General features: G+C 41.6%; 1 non-coding gene across 1 annotated transcript; it reads left to right on the top strand.

Moving 5' to 3' along the window:
• Positions 1-2,505: 2,505 nt before the first annotated feature.
• LOC114404565 lies at positions 2,506-2,612 on the top strand. Its single transcript, XR_003665037.1, has one exon. It is a non-coding gene; the product is annotated as a small nucleolar RNA R71 (small nucleolar RNA).
• Positions 2,613-11,149: the final 8,537 nt, after the last annotated feature.

The following is an 11,149-nucleotide window of genomic DNA, read 5'->3' on the forward strand; positions in this document are numbered from 1 at the left end:
CATTCGGTGGAAATTTATTTTATTTTTAAGTTAAGTGAGAAATGACTTAAGTAAAATGGCTTAAGCACGTCAACAGGGGGTATAAAAAGTAAACAAAACGAGAATAAAAATGCACGAAACACAATGTGGACCACTACGGGCACATAGAATGAATCGAAAAGCTTGGTTCGAGGTACTTACCCGTTGAAGATCGAAGAACGATGAAGAACGAATGAAGAACGTCGAAGAACGGTTGAAATCTTTGCGAAATTCCTCACGGAAAACGTTACGGAAACGTTTCGGAAGCGCCTCGGCTTAGATTTCCTTCACGGAAACAATTTTTCCAAGCAAATTCGAAAGAGAGAGAAGTGCCTAAGGGCTAAACCCCTTCTTCTTCCCTTCCTCCCCTATTTATAGCAAAATAGGGGAGGTGGTTGCCGCCCAGCTCGCCCAGGCGAGCTCAGCTCGCCCAGGCGAGCAGGGTTGCTTCCTCCAGAAGCAACCGCCTTCTGGAGGAATATTCTGGAGGGCCCAAGTGGGCCTGGGTGCTATTTGCACCCCCATTTTTACTAAGTACACCCCCTCTGCTGTTTTTTTTTGGTGACTCTTTTTTCGTAAAGTTACGGAAACTTACGAATTTCGTAACGATACTTGTTTTCTTTCCGTAATGTTACGGAACCTTGCGGATTACATAATCATCCCCTTTTTGACTTACGGAATGTTACGGAACCTCACTTAATTATGCAACGATGCTTCCATTTGATTTCCGGTGTGTCACGGAAACTTACGGATTGTGCATCAATATTTTTTATATTTTCCGGCATGTCCTGAAATTTCACAAATTGCCTAATGATGGGTGCCAAGCACCTCACGAGGACCAAAGAATGGTCACACGTCATCGAGCAAAGGTCCCCGGACGAAATTAGGGTATGACAGATGGGAACTGATCCTTGAGAAAATCCATCTTCCATATTCAAAATATAAAAATCAACAGGGAAAATCAGTTCACCAACTCTAACTAAGACATCTTCTATGAAACCAACAGGATAGGCAACACTTCTATTAGCTAAATGAATTACCACATCAGTTGACTGCAAGGGACCTAGAGATAGAGAATTAAAAATAGACAGAGGCATAACACTAACAGAAGCTCCTAAATCTAGCATGGCATTGTCAAACTTACTATCCCCTATAATACAAGGTATGCTGAATGTACCTGGATCTTTGCATTTTTCAGGAATTTGAGGAACAGATTTACCAATCAATGCGGAGACATTTCTGCCCATGCTAATTCGTTCACTTCCTTTAAGCTTCTGCTTATTAGTGCACAACTCCTTCAAGAATTTAGCATATCTTGGAATTTGCTTTATTGCATCCAACAGAGGTATGTTTACCTCTACTTTTCTAAACATTTCCAAGATCTCTTTCTCTGCCTCTTCCATTTTTTGTTGGAAACTGCTCTTGGAGGGAATGGAAGAGGGGGAATGTGCTGCTTCTACAAATCAGAATTACCTGTGGAAGAAGATTCACCTGCACAGAAATTGTTAGGTAAATTTTTGTCATCACCTTTTTCTGGAGTAGAGTGAAGTTTGGCAGGTTCATTTGCAGATGAGGAAGGTGCTACGGGTTGAGGTCCTTGACACTGCTTTCCCGACCTCAATGAAATGGCACTGACATTTTTGGGATTTTGGACAGCTTGAGAAGGTAGCTTGTCAGAATTCTGGGACTGTTGTTGATTCAATTGTGTAGCTAATTGTCCCATCTGATTAGTCAAGCTCTGAATGGAAGCTCTGGTCTCTTGTTGAAACTGCATGTTTTGCATAGTCATTTGCCTCACAAGTTCTTCGAGGGAAGGTTGTGGAGGGGCCTCAACTGTTGGCTGTTTCTGGGGCTGTTGCTGTTGTTGTATTGGTGGAGGAATGTATGGTCTGCTTGGGCCAGCAACATTTTGGAAGGAAGGAGCAGGCTGCTGTTGTTGTTGCTGAGGGCTGGACCATCTGAGATTAGGGTGATTCCTCCATCCAGGGTTGTATCTGTTGCTGGAGAGGTCATAATTGTTCTGCTGTGGTTGATTTTGCTGCTGAGGTTGAGGAGGTCTATTGTAAATATTTACAGCATAAGCTTCAGGCTGCTCAATTGCTCCAGGTTGCTGCATGGAAGGGCAAAGGTCTGTATGGTGGTCAACAAAGGAGCACAAACCACAAACCACAAACCCTTGCGACAGGTACAAATTTATGATTCAAGGCCAGCTGGGTTACCAAGTTAACCAATGCATCCAGTTTACCGTTAAGCTTCTTAGTCTCAGATGATGCAGCTGAGTTTGTAGCTACCTCATGCACTCCTCTAATGACTATGGCATCATTTCTGGCGCTAAACTGCTGGGAGTTGGAAGCCATCTTCTCAATTAAATTTCTGGCTTCAGCAGGAGTCATGTCTCCAAGGGCTCCACCACTGGCAGCATCTATCATACTTCTCTCCATATTACTGAGTCCTTCATAAAAATATTGGAGAAGAAGCTGCTCCGAAATCTGATGGTGAGGGCAACTGGCACATAGTTTTTTAAATCGCTCCCAGTACTCATACAGGCTCTCTCCACTGAGTTGTCTAATACCTGAGATATCTTTCCTGATGGCTGTGGTCCTGGAAGCATGGAAATGTTTTTCTAAGAATACTCTCTTAAGGTCATCCCAGCTCGTGATGGACCTTGGAGCAAGGTAATACAACCAGTCCTTTGCCACTCCCTCTAATGAATGAGGAAAAGCCTTTAGAAATATGTGATCCTCTTGGACATCTGGGGGTTTCATGGTGGAGCAGACAATATGAAATTCCTTCAAATGTTTGTGCGGGTCTTCACCTGCAAGGCCATGAACTTTGGAAGCAAATGAATCAGTCCAGTTTTAAGAACATATGGGACATCCTCATCAGGGTATTGGATGCATAAGCTTTCGTAGGTGAAATCAGGTGCAGCCATTTCCCTTAGAGTCCTCTCACAGGGTGGAGATTGTGCCATGTTCTCAGAATGTGCAAAATCAGAATGCTCAGAATCAGAATGCTCAAAATTATAATGTTCAAGATCAGGATGTTCAAAATCACCAATAACAGAATGCATAGATTCACCAGTAATGGAATGCTCAGAATGATCAAAAGGTATAAAATGATACCTAACTAATCTATGAAATGTCCTATCTATCTCAGGATCAAAGGGTTGTAAGTCAGATGGATTGCCTCTAGTCATACACTACATTCAGCATACACAACTAGTTGCTTTGTCATGTAAATAAAGGTGTAGGTTTGAACTACAGCTACCCTCAAATGATATCCAAATGACTTGAAATTTTGGTGAGAAACCTTATAAAATGATGATAAGATAGCACAAAAAATTTCAGACAAAAATTCAAAGTCTAACTATAGAAGCTAAAAATGGTAGGATAAGAAAAATAAGTGAATAAAACTTGAAAAATAAAAAACTTTTGACAGAAACACTTTTTTTGGACGATGGAGACCTCAGCCGGCCTATGGCTGCCTGCCAAGGTGTAGGAAATTTTTTTCTACCCCAAATACATATATAATAATTGCGATTCTGATAACCGGAGCAAAAGTTATGGCCGTTTGAAGTTTTGACAAACACAAAATTTGCTACTTTTTTGGAACTTTCAAATCTGACCAAACTAAAGGCTCTAGCTATTTTTCCCACAAAATATGGATTAAATGAAGTTACCACAAAAAAATTCAGCAAAAAATAACAACCCTAGCTACTAAAACAAAAAATCACAAATAATTCAGCATGGGTGGTCGCTAAAATCCGTCGCTACATGATTTCTACTACTACTCTGGTTTGCCGCAAGCAAAAAAAAATGGTCGCTAAGTCCGTCGCAAAACACTATTCACAGCAAAACACCCAAAACTGAAACAGGGGAAACGCTTAATAGAAAAACTGAAACAGAACACACACTAAACAAAATACTAGGACACTAAACAACACTAACACACATACTAACACAATACTAACAATTAAACATAGAACACGAAAAAAATTAAACACACAACGCTAGCTATTATGAACATTTGGACACTGCTCCTCGGCGACGGCGCCAAATTTGTTCGAGGCCGTACCCGAATCAAATAAACATGAAAATGCAGTAACTAGGAAGTGATCCTAGGTCGTTTCCCAACAAGCAATGACAAACCAAATGTTCATAATATACTTGCGCAACAACAGTAACGATTGGGGGGTTTGTTTGTTTGTTTTGTGATTAAAGAGCAGAATAAGTAAATTGGAATATGAAATTACTAATATTAAAAACGGGTTGTTTCCTCTGATTTAGAAGTCATTCTCTTATCCTGGGTTATGGAGAATTCGTCCCTAATAGTCAACCACTTAATCCAACCCTATTTCAATTTACTAAGCGAAAATCAACTTAGGGTTGTCAATACGTGATTAGGCACCACATACACCAGTTAGCCCTTCGTCCATTAAGCATGAACGCAAGTTAGGCTCAGAGGCAATTAATCGAACACGAAGCGTGCACTGATTAATGTTCACGAATTTGGGATAACTGGTGAAGGGAAAACTGCCAGGAAACCACATTACAAACGAAACCTCAAAGAGAGTTGGGCTTCGTCCTCAAAAGGAAACAACACCAGAAAAACTAGCCTTCCATAGATTCAAACAGAAAAATGCAAATGAAACATGAAGCGGAAACGTAAATGAACAGAAACGTAAATGAACAGAAATGTAAATGAAACAAAAACGTAAATGAAAGTAGAAGAAGAAGCAAGAACGAAATTGTAATTAGAAGCAGAAAATGGAAGATTGCATTAAGAACTAAAGCAGTAGCCTTAGAACAGAAAAACGTCAAAACCTAAAACAAAAGCTCTGAATAATAAAATAGCATAACAGAATGCCTTTGCACGAATCCCAAGGCTGCTATTTAAAAAGAGTCACTCAAAGTCAGTGGGCCCTATTACAATACTCTGGCCCAAAACGAAATAAACACTGAACAACATAAAATAAAATTGCGAAATTTCCTAATTAGAAATTAACTAAGGTAAGCGCTGCTTTATTTGCCCTCTTCAAGTCCATAACCAAAATCCGGATTAAGCCCAATGTTTCATTAATTCCTGAAATTAGATTAAAAACATCAAATTAGCTAAATGAGCCTAAATAATAAAACTGCCTGATTAATTGACAATTAAGACCAATCAGTAATTAAAATGGTGCAAAAAGGGTTTAGAAAATAGAAGAAAATGATGGCACATCAACTAATAACCAAAGTGAAACTAAGGCTAAAATCAATTTATAAACCAAGCTTTTGTCATCACCTAAGAAACCATTTTTAAGGTCCAACGCCTTGAAATGGTCCTTTTCGCTTTTATTGGTAAAACATGGATTTTAAGGACCTAAAACCAACACATAAGCTTTGTCACCTCTTTCAAAACACCAAGAGATCATTAATGGTCCAATGCCTTAATGTTTTCTCTCCTTTCAAAAGAATTGAAAGATCGTTTAATGGTCCAACGCCTTAAATGACCTTTCATTCAATCAAAATATATCTTGCAAAAAAGGATAAAAACAATGTAACCAACGTTTAGTTCTCAAAGAACTACGTATTTTTTACTCGGGTATAGGGCCCTTTTGTATTTTTTTATCTTTTTGTATTTTTTACGTTTAGTTCTCAAATATATCTTTTTGTATTTTTTATCTTTTTAGGCCCTTTTTCAGACCTACGTTGGTTACATTGTTTTTTTACTCAAAGATATATTTGAGAACTAAACGTAAAAAATACAAAAAGATAAAACAATGCCTTTTTATTCATTTGATGCACGCAAACACCAACACTATTTGCACACACCGTGAGTTGAAAAAGGGCCCTATACCCGAGTTTGTGGGAACATAAGGAGTGGAGGTGAATCTGTTGTCATGCTAGGTCTCTGACTTGCTTGATTATAGTGAACCCTCATCTAGAGTTTTTCTCTTTGATAACATATTGCTTTATCTTTGCTTTCCTCCTATCTCCGATAAAAGGTAAGTAAAGAGGGGCAACTGTCATACCCTAATTTCATCCGAGGACCATTGTTTGATGGCATACAACCTTTGCTTGACCGCTTAGAGGTACTTGGCACCCATTATTGCACAATACGTGAAGTTCCGTAACATGCCGGAAATCAAAAGGAAGCATTGTTACGCAATCCGTGAGGTTCCGTAACATTCTGAAAGCCAAAAAAGGGATAATTACGTAATCCGTAAGGTTCCGTAACATTACGGAAAGAAAAACAAGTATCATTACGGAATTCGTAAATTTCCGTAACGTTACAAAAAAGAATCAGCAAAAAAAGGCAGGGGTGTATTTAGTAAATAGGGGGTGCAAATAGGAACCAGGCCCACTTGGGCCTTCCAGGATGTTCCTCCAGAAGGCGGTTGCTTCTGGAGGAAGCAACCTAGCTCGCCTGGGCGAGCTGGATGGCAAGCTCCTCCCCCATTTTCCTATAAATAAGGGGAGGAGTGAAGGAGAAAAACGTTCAGCCCTCCTCGTATCTTTGGATCACTTGAAATTACTGAAAAAAAATCAGTTCCGTGAAGAAAATCCAAGCTGAGGCGCTTCCGTAACTCGTCCGAGACGTTTTCATAAGCAAATCCGTGAAGATTTTCCGCCATCTTTCGTTCGTTCTTCGTGTTCTTCGGTCTTCAACAGGTAAGTTCCCGAAATCGAACTTTTTAATTCATTCTATGTACCCTTGGTGGTCCCCACATGTTTCGCGTACTTTTATTTTCATTTCATTTACTTTTCCGTACCCCTTTTGACGTGCTTTAGTCATTTATTTAAGTCATTTTCTCGCCTAATAAAAAAATAAAATTAATTTCCACCGATTATTTGAATTGTAATATTTGTTAATTTCTGTTAAAATAAAATCTGACCGTTCGGTCATGCCGTAACCACGTTGGAAATCAAAAAAGAGGTAAAATAATAATATAATAATAAAAAATATCGTTTAGTAAAATAAAACAAAAAAATCAATCGGACGTTTCTCTTTGGGATTCTTCTTTCTTAATTGAATTGACTAATAACTAAAGTGAAATTAAGGCTAAAATCAACTCACAAAATCAAGCTTTGTCTGTAAAAATCACTAAAAAAGCATTTTAAGGTCCAACGCCTCAGCTTTTCTCACCAAGTAAAAATGGATCATTTTAAGGTCCAACGCCTTAAATGACTACCTTCCAAGTAAAAAGAATCATTTGATTCGCCCCTTTTGCGAGAACTATGTAGGTTTGATTTCCTCTTCGATGGAGGATACGTAGGAGCAAGAGCCCCGCTTTTGTCGACCTAAAAAATAAAAAATAAATAAAGGTTTAAATACATAATTTCACACAATTCTAATCTAAGGCTGTTGTCCTTTGGGACAAACGTGAGAGGTGCTAATACCTTCCTCAAACGTAAATATAACTCCCGAATCTGGAACATTCTTCATGACTAGTTTCCTTTGGTTTTTCTAACGTTTTCCTTTCAATAAACGTTGGTGGCGACTCCGCGCATTTTCCTCCTATGGAAGACGCCCCCGTGAGTTTCGCCTCGCTCTCCTGCAAAAGGATAGGCTGCGACAGTTGGCGACTCCACTAGGGAATTGTTTTTGTGAGTTAGGCCTATTTTAGGAAAGTGTGAAATTGTGAAGCTTTTGTGTGTGCGTTTTTTCTTGAACAGTGTAAAAATAATAAATGTTGTCTTTTCCACATTTTTACACTGCATTCTAAGCACCCACGGGTTTGAGTAAAAAAGGGGCTCTATACCTGGGTTCATGGAAATCTAAGGAGTGGAGGTGAATCTATGGTCATGCTAGGTCTCCGACTTGCTTGACAATAGTGAAACCTCGTCTAGAGCCTTCTCTCTTTATAATGTGTTGCCGCTAGTATTCCATACCGCCGCAATATTATTATCTTGGGTGATGATACCTCTAGAAAACAGCCATGTGAGATATGGATCGTTGGGAGTAGTTATTAGAGACCCCTAGATATTATCCTATAGGTCCCCAAATAGGGGCATTGAGCAAGCACGCTCTGTACCATTTGTTCTCATGCATTCTTCTGCGAATAACACATAAATTATAGTTTTGCTGTATAGCTAATGATATCTTGTCTCTTTAGAGTAACGCATCACTTTTTAATGCATACGTTGGGGTGCCGCAATGCCTAGAATGTAGTATTAAAAAGATGGATCTTTTTCGGTCTCGCATATGTAAATTACCACTTGTTTTTCTTTTCGTTTCATGCATATGCATTGCATCATTCATATCAGAGCCTTGATTCACCCCTTTTTAGGTAAAGGATGGGGACAAATCAAATCGGAAAAAGATTCTATCAAGTCAAGATTAAGGGCCTAGATGTCACCAGCCTTAAGGAGTTGGGACGGTTGATGGGACCCCTCCAGAGGCAAGCCTTCCGCAAGGCGTACACAAAGATTTTAGATTTGACCATAGCGGACGTATTTACGGAAGTCGTTGTATCCCTCACCCAATACTATGACCAGCCATTGAGATGCTTCACGTTTGGGGACTTCCAAATAGTACCGACTGTTGAAGAATTTGAGGAGATTCTAGGATGTCCTCTTGGGGGAAGAAAACCGTATCTTTTCTCTAGGTTTCTTCCCTCCTTGAGCAAGATTGCAACTGTGGTCGGGGATTTGGTGAGAGAGTTGGATCATATAAAGCAAACTCGAAACGGCGTAGTGGGCCTACCATGGAAATACTTGGAAGGCAAGGCAAGGGATATGGCGAATCAAGAGGAGTGGGTCCCGTTTGCGGATGTACTAGCTTTGCTAATCTTTGGGGTTGTCCTCTTTCCAAACATGGACGGTTTGGTGGACCTAGCCGCGATTGATGCTTTCCTTGCATATCACCATAGCAAGGAGAGCCCGGTGGTAGCTATCTTGGCAGACTTATTTGATACATTTGTCCGAAGGTGCGAGAAGAACAACGCACGAATTGTCTACAGCTTACCTGCTCTTTGTGTGTGGTTGGTTTCGCACCTATTCCAACAAGACATAAGGCACCCGTGTCCGCTCCAAAGTTATCGCTTGTGCATCGAAAAGAGAAGAGTAGATTGGGAACAATACTTGGTTGGGATAAGAGGCAGAACAATCAACTGGTTTCTTCGATGGAAGGAAGGAAAGGAGGGAGTTCTCTTCTCATGTGGGGACTACCCAAATCTGGAAGCCTCTCAGTTCCGGTCATGGAAAGACTTGGCAACTGCTTTCATTAGGCAATACCAATACAACATGGATATGGCTCCCGATTGAAACCAACTTCAGAGCATGAACAAACGGGAACATGAATCCATCAAGGAATATGCTCAAAGGTGGAGAGACCTAGCAGCCCAAGTCATCCCACCCATGACTGAGAGGGAAATGATCACGATCATGGTAGATACGCTGCCTACATTCTACTACGAGAAGCTGATAGGATATATGCCAGCCAACTTTGCAGACCTTGTCTTCGCCGGAGAAAGAATCGAGTCTGGACTGAGGAAAGGCAAGTTTGAATACGCCTCTAACGCTGGCCCCAATAGCAATAGAAGAGCCCCAGTGGTGGGCACACGGAAAAAGGAAGGGGATACCCACGCGGTCACCACCGCCCCAACGTGGATGAAAATGCCCCAAAATGCTCAAAACTCATACCAACACAACCACCCGAACTTTTCGATCCGAGCTGGAAGTTCCCTCCCAACTCAAGTAGAAGGGCCTGCCACAACAGAAAAAACGCTTGCACAACACGCGGCTCCAGCCACACCCCGGCTAGCCAATAATATGACTCCTGGCGCGAGCTATAACAATACACGAGGCCCCCCGAGAGACGAGTTCTCTCCTATTCCCATGGCGTATTCCGAGTTATGGCCCTCATTATTGCAAAACCATTTGGTGGTGGCCATACCTGGGAAGGTCTTCCAGTCACCATACCCTAAGTGGTACAACTCAAATGCCACATGCGCATACCATAGTGGAGCCCCCGGACACAACATTGATTCTTGCCTGCCATTCAAGTATAAGGTGCAACACCTAATAAATGCCAGCTGGCTATCATTTCAAGAAGAGGGCCCCAACGTTAAGACCAATCCACTAGCCAGTCATGGAGGAGCTAGCTTAAATAACATCGAAAAGGATAGGCCGTCAGGGTCAAAGAGATTAGAAGATGTGGCTACATCTAGAAGATTCATCTACCAGTCGCTGCAGGCAGCATGCATGGTCTCTTGTAGCGGAGACAAAAGCGACGAATGTTTGTTTCATCTCGGGGAATCACACGACATGGAAACCTGCCCCGCGGTGGAAGAGCTGCTTCAACGGCTCATGGACTGGGGGCAACTCGAAGTGTTCGAGGGAGATAGGGAAGAATCGCAGATTTGCACGCAATCGACAGAAAGGAAGGCTCCCCCAACCCCCAAAGCCCTAGTAATATGTTTCACTAGGAATGTGACCGGCTCTAGGTCCGAGTACCCCCCGACAGTGCCCAAGCCGATGTCGTTTTCCTATCAAAGCAATAAAGCCGTTTCATGGAAATATACCCCTCCCGCTTTTGGAGAAGGGGCTGCAACCGAGGTTGACTCCTTGTCATCCAAAGTGACCAACATTACCGGCCTTAGTGGCATAACCCGCAGTGGTCGGGTGTTCTCTCCCCCTCACTCGGCGGAATTGCCCTCCAAGGGGAAAGCACCCATGATCCAAGAGTCCGCAGGCGCGACCACTCCCTCAAAAGAAGTGGATCCCCTGGTAGTAAAGGGAGCTGAAAAGAAGGAAGGTCTCCAAGGAAGGGCGGTGACCTTGGAAGAGGCTCATGAGTTCCTTCGTCTCATCCAACAAAGTGAGTTTAAAGTAGTTGAGCAATTGAATAAAACTCCAGCAAGGATCTCTTTGCTCGAATTGTTCATAAACTCCGAGCCTCATCGTGCACTATTGGTAAAGGTCCTCAACGAAGCCCGCGTAGCACACAACATCTCAGATGAGGGTTTTGAAGGCATTGTTAATCACATAACTACCAATAACTATATCGCGTTTGTGGAAGAAGAGAATCCGATGGAGGGGAGAGGGCACAACAAAGCTCTAGATGTGTCTATTAGATGCATGGACCGTGTCGTCGCTAAGGTACTCATCGACAATGGTTCAAGTTTAAATGTGATGCTAAAGACCAC

The sequence above is a fragment of the Glycine soja genome, chromosome 2 (assembly GCF_004193775.1).
Source record: "Glycine soja cultivar W05 chromosome 2, ASM419377v2, whole genome shotgun sequence".
NCBI lineage: Eukaryota > Viridiplantae > Streptophyta > Magnoliopsida > Fabales > Fabaceae > Glycine > Glycine soja.